Source organism: Pinus tabuliformis, chromosome X, assembly GCF_031772625.1.
Source record: "Pinus tabuliformis cultivar Carrire ecotype Pingquan chromosome X, CPIR1, whole genome shotgun sequence".
Taxonomy (NCBI): domain Eukaryota; kingdom Viridiplantae; phylum Streptophyta; class Pinopsida; order Pinales; family Pinaceae; genus Pinus; species Pinus tabuliformis.
The window spans coordinates 869,120,238-869,131,483 of NC_142308.1; the positions used below are offsets into that span (position 1 = coordinate 869,120,238).

General features: G+C 40.9%; 2 pseudogenes; both read right to left on the bottom strand.

Moving 5' to 3' along the window:
• Positions 1-2,425: 2,425 nt before the first annotated feature.
• On the bottom strand, positions 2,426-4,654 carry LOC149142467 (sulfhydryl oxidase 1-like; annotated as a pseudogene).
• A 1,355-nt stretch (positions 4,655-6,009) lies between these two features.
• On the bottom strand, positions 6,010-7,511 carry LOC149142468 (sulfhydryl oxidase 1 pseudogene; annotated as a pseudogene).
• Between the last annotated feature and the right edge of the window lie 3,735 nt (positions 7,512-11,246).

Sequence of the window (11,246 nt, forward strand, 5' to 3'; positions counted from 1 at the left end):
ATCAAAACCATCCGGGAACTTAAGAAGTGCTGATTTTCTAGATGGCCTCAAATCATCAGGAATAGCATTATAAACTGTATTGAATCTGATTATGTAATCTTGAACGGACTCACCCGGATTACGCTTGAGGTTGTTGTATTCGGCATTAATCTGAAGCGGATCCTTTCTGATTTCCCATCGATCTAAAAACTGGTTCTGAAGTGCTTCCAAGGTGGCAATGCTGTTAGCTGTCAACCCTCTAAACCACTTTCTAACTTCTCCTCCAAATGTTTGCACGAACAACCGCATGGTAACATCTTCTTCATCTATCTCATTAAGATCAAAGAAAGTGGTCATTTTGTCAATATGTTGCTGAGCCGAAATGCTTTGTGGAGTGCCATCAAACATAGGGATTTTACTTTGATAATCGGCTGGCATATCATGAAGATTCGCGGGCAGAGCTAGTGGGGCAAACTGGGCAGCCATTGGTTTAGGAGGAGGAGTAGGATGAGTATGAGGAGGAGGAGCTGTGATAACAGGGACTATAATAAGAGGAGCTGTAGCTTGTGGAGTTGGGGGAGTCGGAGGGGTAGGAGAAGTAGGAGGGGTATGGGGTGTAGAAGGAGAACCGACTGTGGATTCGGGATAGGTGATTATAGGCGAAACTGAAACATATGGAGGATAAGATTCTTCGTGAGTCGTGATAGTGGATCCAATATGATTAGAGATATTCTCAACAAAGTCAGCAAGGGTAGTAGCTTGAATATGTGTCTGGAGATGTCTCAAGATGAAATTTTCGACCAATTTGTTATGTTTCTCAAATTCAATAGTAGCTGCAAAATCAGGGTCAAGGACTAGAGAATCGAGCGCACTTTCAGACTTGGCTTTAAACAGAGACAACTCAAAGCTTTCGTCAAAATCAATATCTTCGAGATAATCAAAAATAGCTGGGCATGAATGAGTTTTGAAAATGGGTCTAGGATCTGTAGCCAGCTTGTTTTTCTCAAAAAGACTAGGAAAGAAAAACCATTCAGCCTGTGAAAACTCTCAACCTATCATCCACGACTCAGAGTTAACAATTATACTGGGATAGAGTGTCAATGAAGCGCTACGTTCACAAGCTCACGGAGATTGACTGAAGCAGCGTTTATCTACTAACGCTGATGTAAAACAAGAGCGTTTTCGAAGGCTACCTGGCGTAACTTCAGGCTCCGTCTAAGACTTATGAAATAACACGACAATGAACAAACGATTAATTTGTTCTCCCCAGTATGGTCGCCAGTATGTTAGCGCTTGAAATGTCACCTCAGGCTGAGAAAGGTAAACCTCAAGGAAACATCAAACCACTTAGCCTCGTAGCTAGCCCTACGGGGCTGGAGAGGGCTCTCTCCGGTCTATCTCAGCAAAAGTTTTCTAAAGGGGCTGAGAGGACCAATAAGGAATACTGATTTTAGGCTAGTAAATTGATAAAAAGGGGTTTTTTAATAAAATGACGGGGTTTTTCTGGGCTGCATGGGGAAAAGAAACAACTTGAACAAAGAAATATAATAAAAAACACAGATTATCGACTGAGGCAAGGTAGGCAAGAAATTTAACACCAAATTTAGATTAAATGAGATGGCAAGACTGTTGAGGAGCTGACAAGGGCATAGAAGATGAATCCTTGTCAAACAGAAGAAAACATTGAATATGAACAAACTTAAAGGCAGAGCATACAAATGATGAATTCTACCTTAACACTTCATTTGTTCAATTAGAAATGATCATGAAGTGAAATGAAACATAACAGATTATATATGAAACAAAAGGAAAACTTATGCTAAATTATCATACCACAGGAATCTTAGAAGTCAGAGCTGTATTTTCATTAAACTCTCTGCCAAAAACTGTACATGGAAAGCTCTCTATTCTCCAGCACTCAGAACTCTCCCCTCTCTCTCTCTTTTTACAAAAAAATTTCTTTTTATACATTAAATCAACTAAAAAAAAAAAAAAAAAACAACAGATCGACCCCCAAAACAGGGGCGCTGTTTCAACTAAAGCCATGAAAATAGAATAGAATCCTCCATCTGCTCCTAAAGATAGATGAGCCTTCCATTATTCCAGCGTGAAGACAAAAATAGGCAAACGAACCTATGAATGCCACTTTGCAACTGCAGTCAAAGAATAGATCATCGGTTCCCTGTTTCTCTGCTAAGACAGGTGTCTTTGTTTAAATGTAGGCATTTTAGTCTATGACTGTTCGCTCTCCCGTTGAATGAAACCAATTTTTAAATAAAGCTGATCCTTGAAGCACATTTTGATAGGAGAAAATCACTACAGGTCAATGCCCAGCTACATTCCCTGCCAAGAGGTGTTGAATGGTTTAAAGCATTGAAAGAAACTAATTTAGATTTGCTACAATTTGAGGAATTCAGACAACTAATCTCCACAGGACCGAAATATTTCACTCTGCATCGTTCTTGTCTCTGCTTTCAATAACCATCCGAAAAATCGCATGAGACCTGCTACTACGTACATTCATGTCTGTCTCTCCATCATGTCGGTGTGCTTCTCCCAGGCCAATGAGATCAAAAACTTGATCTGGGGTGTTCACACTTTCCTCTCTTAGACCTGCAACAAATATGCCACGCTCTAAGTTTTCATGGACTTGGAGTTTCTTGTTCTCTGGAGGAAGGAGGTCATTGATCTCTTCATTATAAATTTCCAGATAGGAAACTCGAATTAAGAATTCTCGATCAGATATCGACTGGATATTTTTAAAAAAACATTGTAGACAGACAAACGAATGATACCAAGGTCTTCCTGCGAACCCTGCATGGTATATGTCTTTCCATTCATGTTTTGCCCATAGTAGTTAAGAAGAAACTGGTAGACTTCCCTCTTGTTCCAAACAACATCTACATGTGTGCTATTGTGTTTCTTGCTAGAGGAGATTCAACACGATGTACAAAGCTACTTCAGTGGCCATATCACTTTTGGAAATTTTCGATCACCAGTTCCCAGAGCAGCTTCTTCAATCTTCAACCTCTCTTTAACCCGATTGTGTGCATTCCAGAGTCAAAGAACAAGGTCATATCGAGTTTTGAAAGGTTCCTTAACGTTGGAACACATCTTAAAGAAATGTTGACGGCACTCTTCGCAGATGAAAAAAATTGTGAACAAAATCACAAATTGCTGTGAATGTAGTCGTGCTTTCACCGTCTTCGATCCTCACTGACAAAGAATGAAAAAGCAGCCAGAGGCCACAGCTAAATCCTCGAGTGTCATTTTTGCTGCCACGACAGAAAATCCATTACCCACGAGGGACTTCTTTTCCACAGATGTGCAGATTCTGGAATGCACCTTTTCCAGGAAGCCTTGCAGTCTGTTTAGTATCAACTGACCATGGATATGAAGGCCAAAGTTCATCAAAATTTACAATTATCTCCCCACTCCCGATTCGACACCTTTTAGATGGATGATGCACTACCAGAATTTGCAAAAATCTTATGAAAGGGAGTCGAGAATCAGAATTGAATCTTTTCTTTTTCAAGAATATATCAAAAATATGTGCTGTCGCTTCCTCAATATCGTAGATGGATCGAGCAACCTCGGTTGGACCAGAAGCATTTGTTGGTAATTCTTTATTTTCAAATTTCTCATCGTCCATTGGAGGCACATCAGCATCTAATCTTCTTGAAGAAAACCGTAGAACCACTTTCTTAATGATTGTCTCCAAGCTTGCAGGATATAAATATGAACAAATTACTAAATATGCACACCTCTAAAACAAGATTCAATGTTAATTCCGGTTTTAATGCCTCCTCTCTTCTCCTTGTGTTCTTGCAGAACTTGCCTCAAAGACATATTATTCACAGTGTCACCACTAACAGGCACAAAATCACCTCGGATCACATTTCGTTGATCAATAAGACGCAGGGCATGCATTCCCAGCGCTAACACAATCATTTGATTCAATAGCTGTGACAATGAAGTTTGTTTGGGATTTCCAGTGAGATCTCTCCAAATAGCTTGTAACCTGCTTTGCCTTTGATTGCTGATGATATTCTGAATTGTGCTTTTGCAGGGATAGGAGCTTGAAGTCGCTGCCATTTGAAGAGCTGAAGAATTTTGAAACATTTTGACAAATAACATATTCTCAAAAAACACATTTAATGATTTCTTCTTCAAAACAGGGTTTTGAAGAAGAATCAATCTCACACTGACATAAGACGGAGTCTAACATCGGCTCCACTTGGGATGGCAGCTGCCGCTTCTTGGAGGTGCCAAGAACCGCATAACTTTGGGAGAGCAGACAGTGCCTCCACCCATTGGGCAATTGAGTCGTCATCAACACAACTCTTGACTCATTTTCAAACTGAAACTGAACTCAAACTGATTTGATCTCAAAACTGAAATGACTTAGCAATCTTCAAGCTAACTAAAACAAGATGCTGCCCTTATGGCTGCTTATTTATTTACAAAATCTACCCTACTCCGCTGTACAAACAATAGATCAGGTAATACTAAAGTGCCAAATTAACCATTCAAGTAAACTTGAGAATGATGCCGCCGCTTGAGAATGCTTCCACCAGGTCACAGATGCAGTTGCTGGCAGCCTTTCATACACGTACTGAGCCCGGTCACGTACAAGACAGTCTGATCTATCAATCAAAGTGAAAAACATGTCCATATATGCCGCAATAGGATCACGGAAGCCGGACTCTGTTGGCTGTCCCAACTCTGCAATGCATACTTCCAGCTGCACATTGTCAATGTAAACATCTATAGGTGATTCTATGATATCTTGTTTCGAATGAGGAAGGATTTCCAAGAACTTTTTAGGGTCTTGGAAATCATAGGACTGAAAAAACGACTTAAACCTCAAGTTAGCGCTTGAAATGTCACCTCAGGTTGAGAAAGGTAAACCTCAAGGCAACATCAAACCACTTAGCCTCGTAGCTAGCCCTACGGGGCTGGAGAGGGCTCTCTCCGGTCTATCTCAGCAAAATGTTTCTAAAGGGGCTGAGAGGACCAATAAGGAATACTGATTTTAGGAAGTAAATTGATAAAAAGGGGTTTTTTAATAAAATGACGGGGTTTTTATGGGCTGCATGGGGCAAAGAAACAGCTTGAACAGAGAAATATAATAAAAAACACAGATTATCGACTGAGGCAAGGTAGGCAAGAAATTTAACACCAAATTTAGATTAAATGAGATGGCAAGACTGCTGAGGAGCTGACAAGGGCATAGAAGATGAATCCTTGTCAAACAGAAGAAAACATTGAATATGAACAAACTTAAAGGCAGAGCATACAAATGATGAATTCTACCTTAACACTTCATTTGTTCAATTAGAAATGATCATGAAGTGAAATGAAACATAACAGATTATATATGAAACAAAAGGAAAACTTATGCTAAATCATCATACCACAGGAATCTCAGAAGTCAGAGCTGTATTTTCATTAAACTCTCTGCCAAAAACTGTACATGGAAAGCTCTCTATTCTCCAGCACTCAGAACTCTCCCCCTCTCTCTCTTTTTACAAAAAAAATTCTTTTTATACATTAAATCAACTAAAAAAAAAAAAAAAAAAACAACAGATCGACCCCCAAAACAGGGGCGCTGTTTCAACTAAAGCCATGAAAATAGAATAGAATCCTCCATCTGCTCCTAAAGATAGATGAGCCTTCCATTATTCCAGTGTGAAGACAAAAATAGGCAAACGAACCTATGAATGCCACTTTGCAACTGCAGTCAAAGAATAGATCATCGGTTCCCTGTTTCTCTGCTAAGACAAGTGTCTTTGTTTAAATGTAGGCGTTTTAGTCTATGACTGTTCGCTCTCCCGTTGAATGAAACCAATTTTTAAATAAAGCTGATCCTTGAAGCACATTTTGATAGGAGAAAATCACTACAGGTCAATGCCCAGCTACATTCCCTGCCAAGAGGTGTTGAATGGTTTAAAGCATTGAAAGAAACTAATTTAGATTTGCTACAATTCGAGGAATTCAGACAACTAATCTCCACAGGACCGAAATATTTCACTCTTCATTGTTCTTGTCTCTTCTTTCAATAACCATCCGAAAAATCGCATGAGACCTGCTACTACGTACATTCATGTCTGTCTCTTCATCATGTCGGTGTGCTTCTCCCAGGCCAATGAGATCAAAAACTTGATCTGGGGTGTTCACACTTTCCTCTCTTAGACCTGCAACAAATATGCCACGCTCTAAGTTTTCATGGACTTGGAGTTTCTTGTTCTCTGGAGCAAGGAGGTCATTGATCTCTTCATTATAAATTTCCAGATAGGAAACTCGAATTAAGAATTCTCGATCAGATATCGACTGGATATTTTTAAAAAAACATTGTAGACAGACAAACGAATGATACCAAGGTCTTCCTGCGAACCCTGCATGGTGTATGTCTTTCCATTCATGTTTTTCCCATAGTAGTTAAGAAGGAACTGGTAGACTTCCCTCTTGTTCCAAACAACATCTACATGTGTGCTATTGTGTTTCTTGCTAGAGGAGATTCAACACGATGTACAAAGCTACTTCGGTGGCCATATCACTTTTGGAAATTTTCGATCACCAGTTCCCAGAGCAGCTTCTTCAATCTTCAACCTCTCTTTAACCCGATTGTGTGCATTCCAGAGTCAAAGAACAAGGTCATATCGAGTTTTGAAAGGTTCCTTAATGTTGGAACACATCTTAAAGAAATGTTGACGACACTCTTCGCAGATGAAAATTGTGAACAAAATCACAAATTGCTGTGAATGTAGTCGTGCTTTCACCGTCCTCGATCCTCACTGACAAAGAATGAAAAAGCAGCCAGAGGCCACAGCTAAATCCTTGAGTGTCATTTTTGCTGCCACGGTAGAAAATCCATTACCCACGAGGGACTTCTTTTCCACAGATGTGCAGATTCTGGAATGCACCTTTTCCAGGAAGCCTTGCAGTCTGTTTAGTATCAACTGACCATGGATATGGAGGCCAAAGTTCATCAAAATTTACAATTATCTCCCCACTCCCGATTCGACACCTTTTATATGGATGATGCACTACCAGAATTTGCAAAAATCTTATGAAAGGGAGTCGAGAATCAGAATTGAATCTTTTCTTTTTCAAGAATATATCAAAAATATGTGTTGTCGCTTCCTCAATATAGTAGATGGATCGAGCAACCTAGGTTGGACCAGAAGCATTTGTTGGTAATTCTTTATTTTCAAATTTCTCATCGTCCATTGGAGGCACATCAGCATCTGATCTTCTTGAAGAAAACCGTAGAACCACTTTCTTAATGATTGTCTCCAAGCCTGCAGGATATAAATATGAACAAATTACTAAATATGCACACCTCTAAAACAGGATTCAATGTTAATTCCGGTTTTAATGCCTCCTCTCTTCTCCTTGTGTTCTTGCAGAACTTGCCTCAAAGACATATTATTCACAGTGTCACCACTAACAGGCACAAAATCACCTCGGATCACATTCCGTTGATCAATAAGACGCAGGGCATGCATTCCCAGCGCTAACACAATCATTTGATTCAACAGCTATGACAATGAAGTTTGTTTGGGATTTCCAGTGAGATCTCTCCAAATAGATTGTAACCTGCTTTGCCTCTGATTGCTGATGATATTCTGAATTGTGCTTTTGCAGGGATAGGAGCTTGAAGTCGCTTCCATTTGAAGAGCTGAAGAATTTTGAAACATTTTGACAAATAACATATTCTCAAAAAACACATTTAATGATTTCTTCTTCAAAACAGGGTTTTGAAGAAGAATCAATCTCACACTGACATAAGACGGAGTCTAACATCGGCTCCACTTGGGATGGCAGCTGCCGCTTCTTGGAGGTGCCAAGAACCGCAAAACTTTGGGAGAGCAGACAGTGCCTCCACCCATTGGGAAATGGAGTCATCATCAACACAAATCTTGACTCATTTTCAAACTGAAACTGAACTCAAACTGATTTGATCTCAAAACTTAAATGACTTAACAATCTTCAAGCTAACTAAAACAAGATGCTGCCCTTATGGCTGCTTATTTATTTACAAAATCTACCCTACTCCGGTGTACAAACAATAGATAAGGTAATACTAAAGTGCCAAATTAACCATTCAAGTAAACTTGAGAATGATGCCGCCGCTTGAGAATGCTTCCACCAGGTCACAGATGCAGTTGCTGGCAGCCTTTCATACACGTACTGAGCCTGGTCACGTACAAGACAGTTTGATCTATCAATCAAAGTGAAAAACATGTCCATATATGCCGCAATAGGATCACGGAAGCCGGACTCTGTTGGCTGTCCCAACTCTGCAATGCATACTTCCAGCTGCACATTGTCAATGTAAACATCTATAGGCGATTCTATGATATCTTGTTTCGAATGAGGAAGGATTTCCAAGAACTTTTTAGGGTCTTGGAAATCATATGACTGAATTTGCTCATCTAATTCTTGAATCTCCTTTTCGATTCTTTCAACAATTAACTCACAAAATTTAGCTTTGAAGAGCTTTGAAGATTTCAACCAATGAAGCAAGGTACTGAAAAAAGCTTCATCAAATTCAGAATCTGCTAACTCATTTCTTATTCCTTCTACAGCTTCACACAAGGCAGGGTTTGCCACATACTCTACCATTGCATGAGTGAATCAACAAGCACTGGAATGTTTGGATCAAGTTTGGAGTCGCCAGGTGAATGGTTCAGCCTGCATATGTGTCTGTCTGCTGTCCACCATCAGCATCAGATCTGCAATTTGATTTCATGTACTGGGACAAGACAATCAACAAGTCGAATGTTCTCCCCAGTATGGTCTCCAATATGTTAGCGCTTTAAATTTCACCTCAGGCTTAGAAAGGTAAACCTCAAGGCAACATCAAACCACTTAGCCTCGTAGCTAGCCCTACGGGGCTGGAGAGGGCTCTCTCCGGTCTATCTCGGTGAGATATTCAATGGATGAGATGACCAATAGGGTAACACTGATTTTAGGCTAGTAAACTGATCAAAAGGGTTGATTTAGGGTTTTTAGGGTTTTTGGTGGCAAATTGAGGGGATGGCAATTTTGGGTGCGGGGATTGGACACAGTTTCTGCAGGGGGTTCTTTGGGGCGAGGTAGGAGACAATATTGATGCTTTTGATTGAGGTGGATGGTCTGGAATGACAGGTGAGGAGCTAAGGAGAGCAAACAATAACTTTGAATTCTCCTTAAACAATAGAAAACATTGAAATTAAACAAACTTAAAAGTAGAGCATGACAGTCATGAATTCTTACTTTAACACTTCGTTTGTTTAATGTGCAGAAGGAAAAGAAAGGAAATGATTCACATAACACACTTACAGGTACATAGAGAAACACACCATCAATACATGTAACCACAAGAATCCCAAAAAGGACTGCAAAACCCTGGTCTTCCTTAGCCAAAAATTGCAGAGATACAATGAATAATACAATGATAGCTTATCCCTCAAGAGTCCAACCATGAAAATGAGAAAGAAAGTACATAATATAGATGATCTAACCTCTTTCCCTGCCTCCATGGGTCGAGCTCACTATCCTAGGAGCTGTTTCAACCACTTCTAAACTAAGCACTACAAACTAGGCAGTCAAAACAACTTGCCTCTATAAGCTAGGAAACCAATTCATTCATTTAATTTTCACCTTTTTCATGAATGAATCTTCTAGAAGAGATACATAAGAGTAAAAGTGTCAATAAAGTACATTAATTACATCAAATAGGATAATAATCCACCCCAAAAAGTCAAACAGGGTCAAACTGCGTTTTTCTGAGCTGTACACTGAAATCTGGAGAAGTTTGCCTGACGGGTCGCGCGCCTCTGCCTGATGGGTTGCGCGCCTTTGGGACCACATTTGGGGCACTTCCAGGTGTCCCAACTGAGCAAGAGTAGGCTTGTTAGAAAGGTCTGTGAGTCTACTTTCCAACCCAACTGGAATTTCTGAATTTGGTGGTCATTTGCCCCTCCAAAATTGCAATCTCCCAAGACTGCTTTCTGCAACTCAAAAATGTGGCAGAAAGTCATTTTTTGCTCCTTTTTTGACTTTCTGGAGGCCCAAAACTTCATAAAATCTCAAGTCCATTGATGAGCATATGTAACTTCTCATGAAAAGTCTGGAAATGTTGAGTTTTTGCAAAATGGAGTTGCCATGATGTAGGGTTGCGCGGGGGGTGAGACCCGTTAATGAGCAAAAACCTGTAAATTGCCTGAAAAATCAAAATTGACCCAAAATTTTCAAAATTTCTTGGGATTTGTGCTGTGGCTGGGCTATTTAGTGCCTTGGTCCTTTAGTGAGGCCTCAGCCAAGATATGGAGGGGATCGGGCCTCTTTCTCCTTTTTTGTGCCTTGGCCAACCGCCTTTGGAACATTTTCATCTTTGCCTTGCACACATGCAGTCTTGCCCAGTAATGGTTCTTCATGTTCCTCAGCAATTTCTTCTCTTGGTTGGCCTTAGCCAACAGCCTCTCCAAGTGCGCATTTACCCGGATGAGCATGGACTCTCGGTCAGCGGGCAATGGATCACCGGGTCTTCTCCGGTTCAAAATGCGGTCACTACAAATCCTCCACAGCTCATAAAGTGCTTGCTCATCCTCCAACTGTTTGTTACGCTGCTCCAGGTATGAGATTGTCCATTGTGCCCCTTCTAATCTCCTCTGCAAGGCATCATTTTCAGCTCTGAGGTGCTGAATGATCTCCTTTGCCTCTCGGCTAGGAGAACTGACATCAAGATCAATAAGCTCTATATCCGGAACACCTGATGGTCCCTCATCAATCTTGGGCTGTTTGCCCCTCCCTGGTACCTGTGCTAGTGAAGAAAGCGAGGCCCCTTCCACCTGATGTGGAGATAACACTCGCTGAGCCGATGAAGAAGGCGAGACCCCTTCCACATGCTGTGGAGAAAGTACTCGCCGAGCTGCTGCAAATAAGGCCCTCTGGCCTCTCTGATAAGTAACCACAGGTGAGGAGCTGACATGTCTGGTGACGGGGATGTCATGCTGCTGTGATGGTCCTCCCTCCTCATGAATAACCTCAGGATGTGGTGGTGATGGTGCTGTGAAAAGCTCACGAGAGATGAACTCCTCCCATGAGATGCCCTGCTGAGCCAACTGATGTAATACCACTAGCTGAATCAAACCATAATGATAAAGGCTCCTGTACTGCTGTGCCGGGCTCTTCCTCTGCATCATGGACACCATCTTCTCAATGTTCTGATAGAAGAAAATAGGGATGTTCATCATCCTCACTCGGGTGAAGTGCAT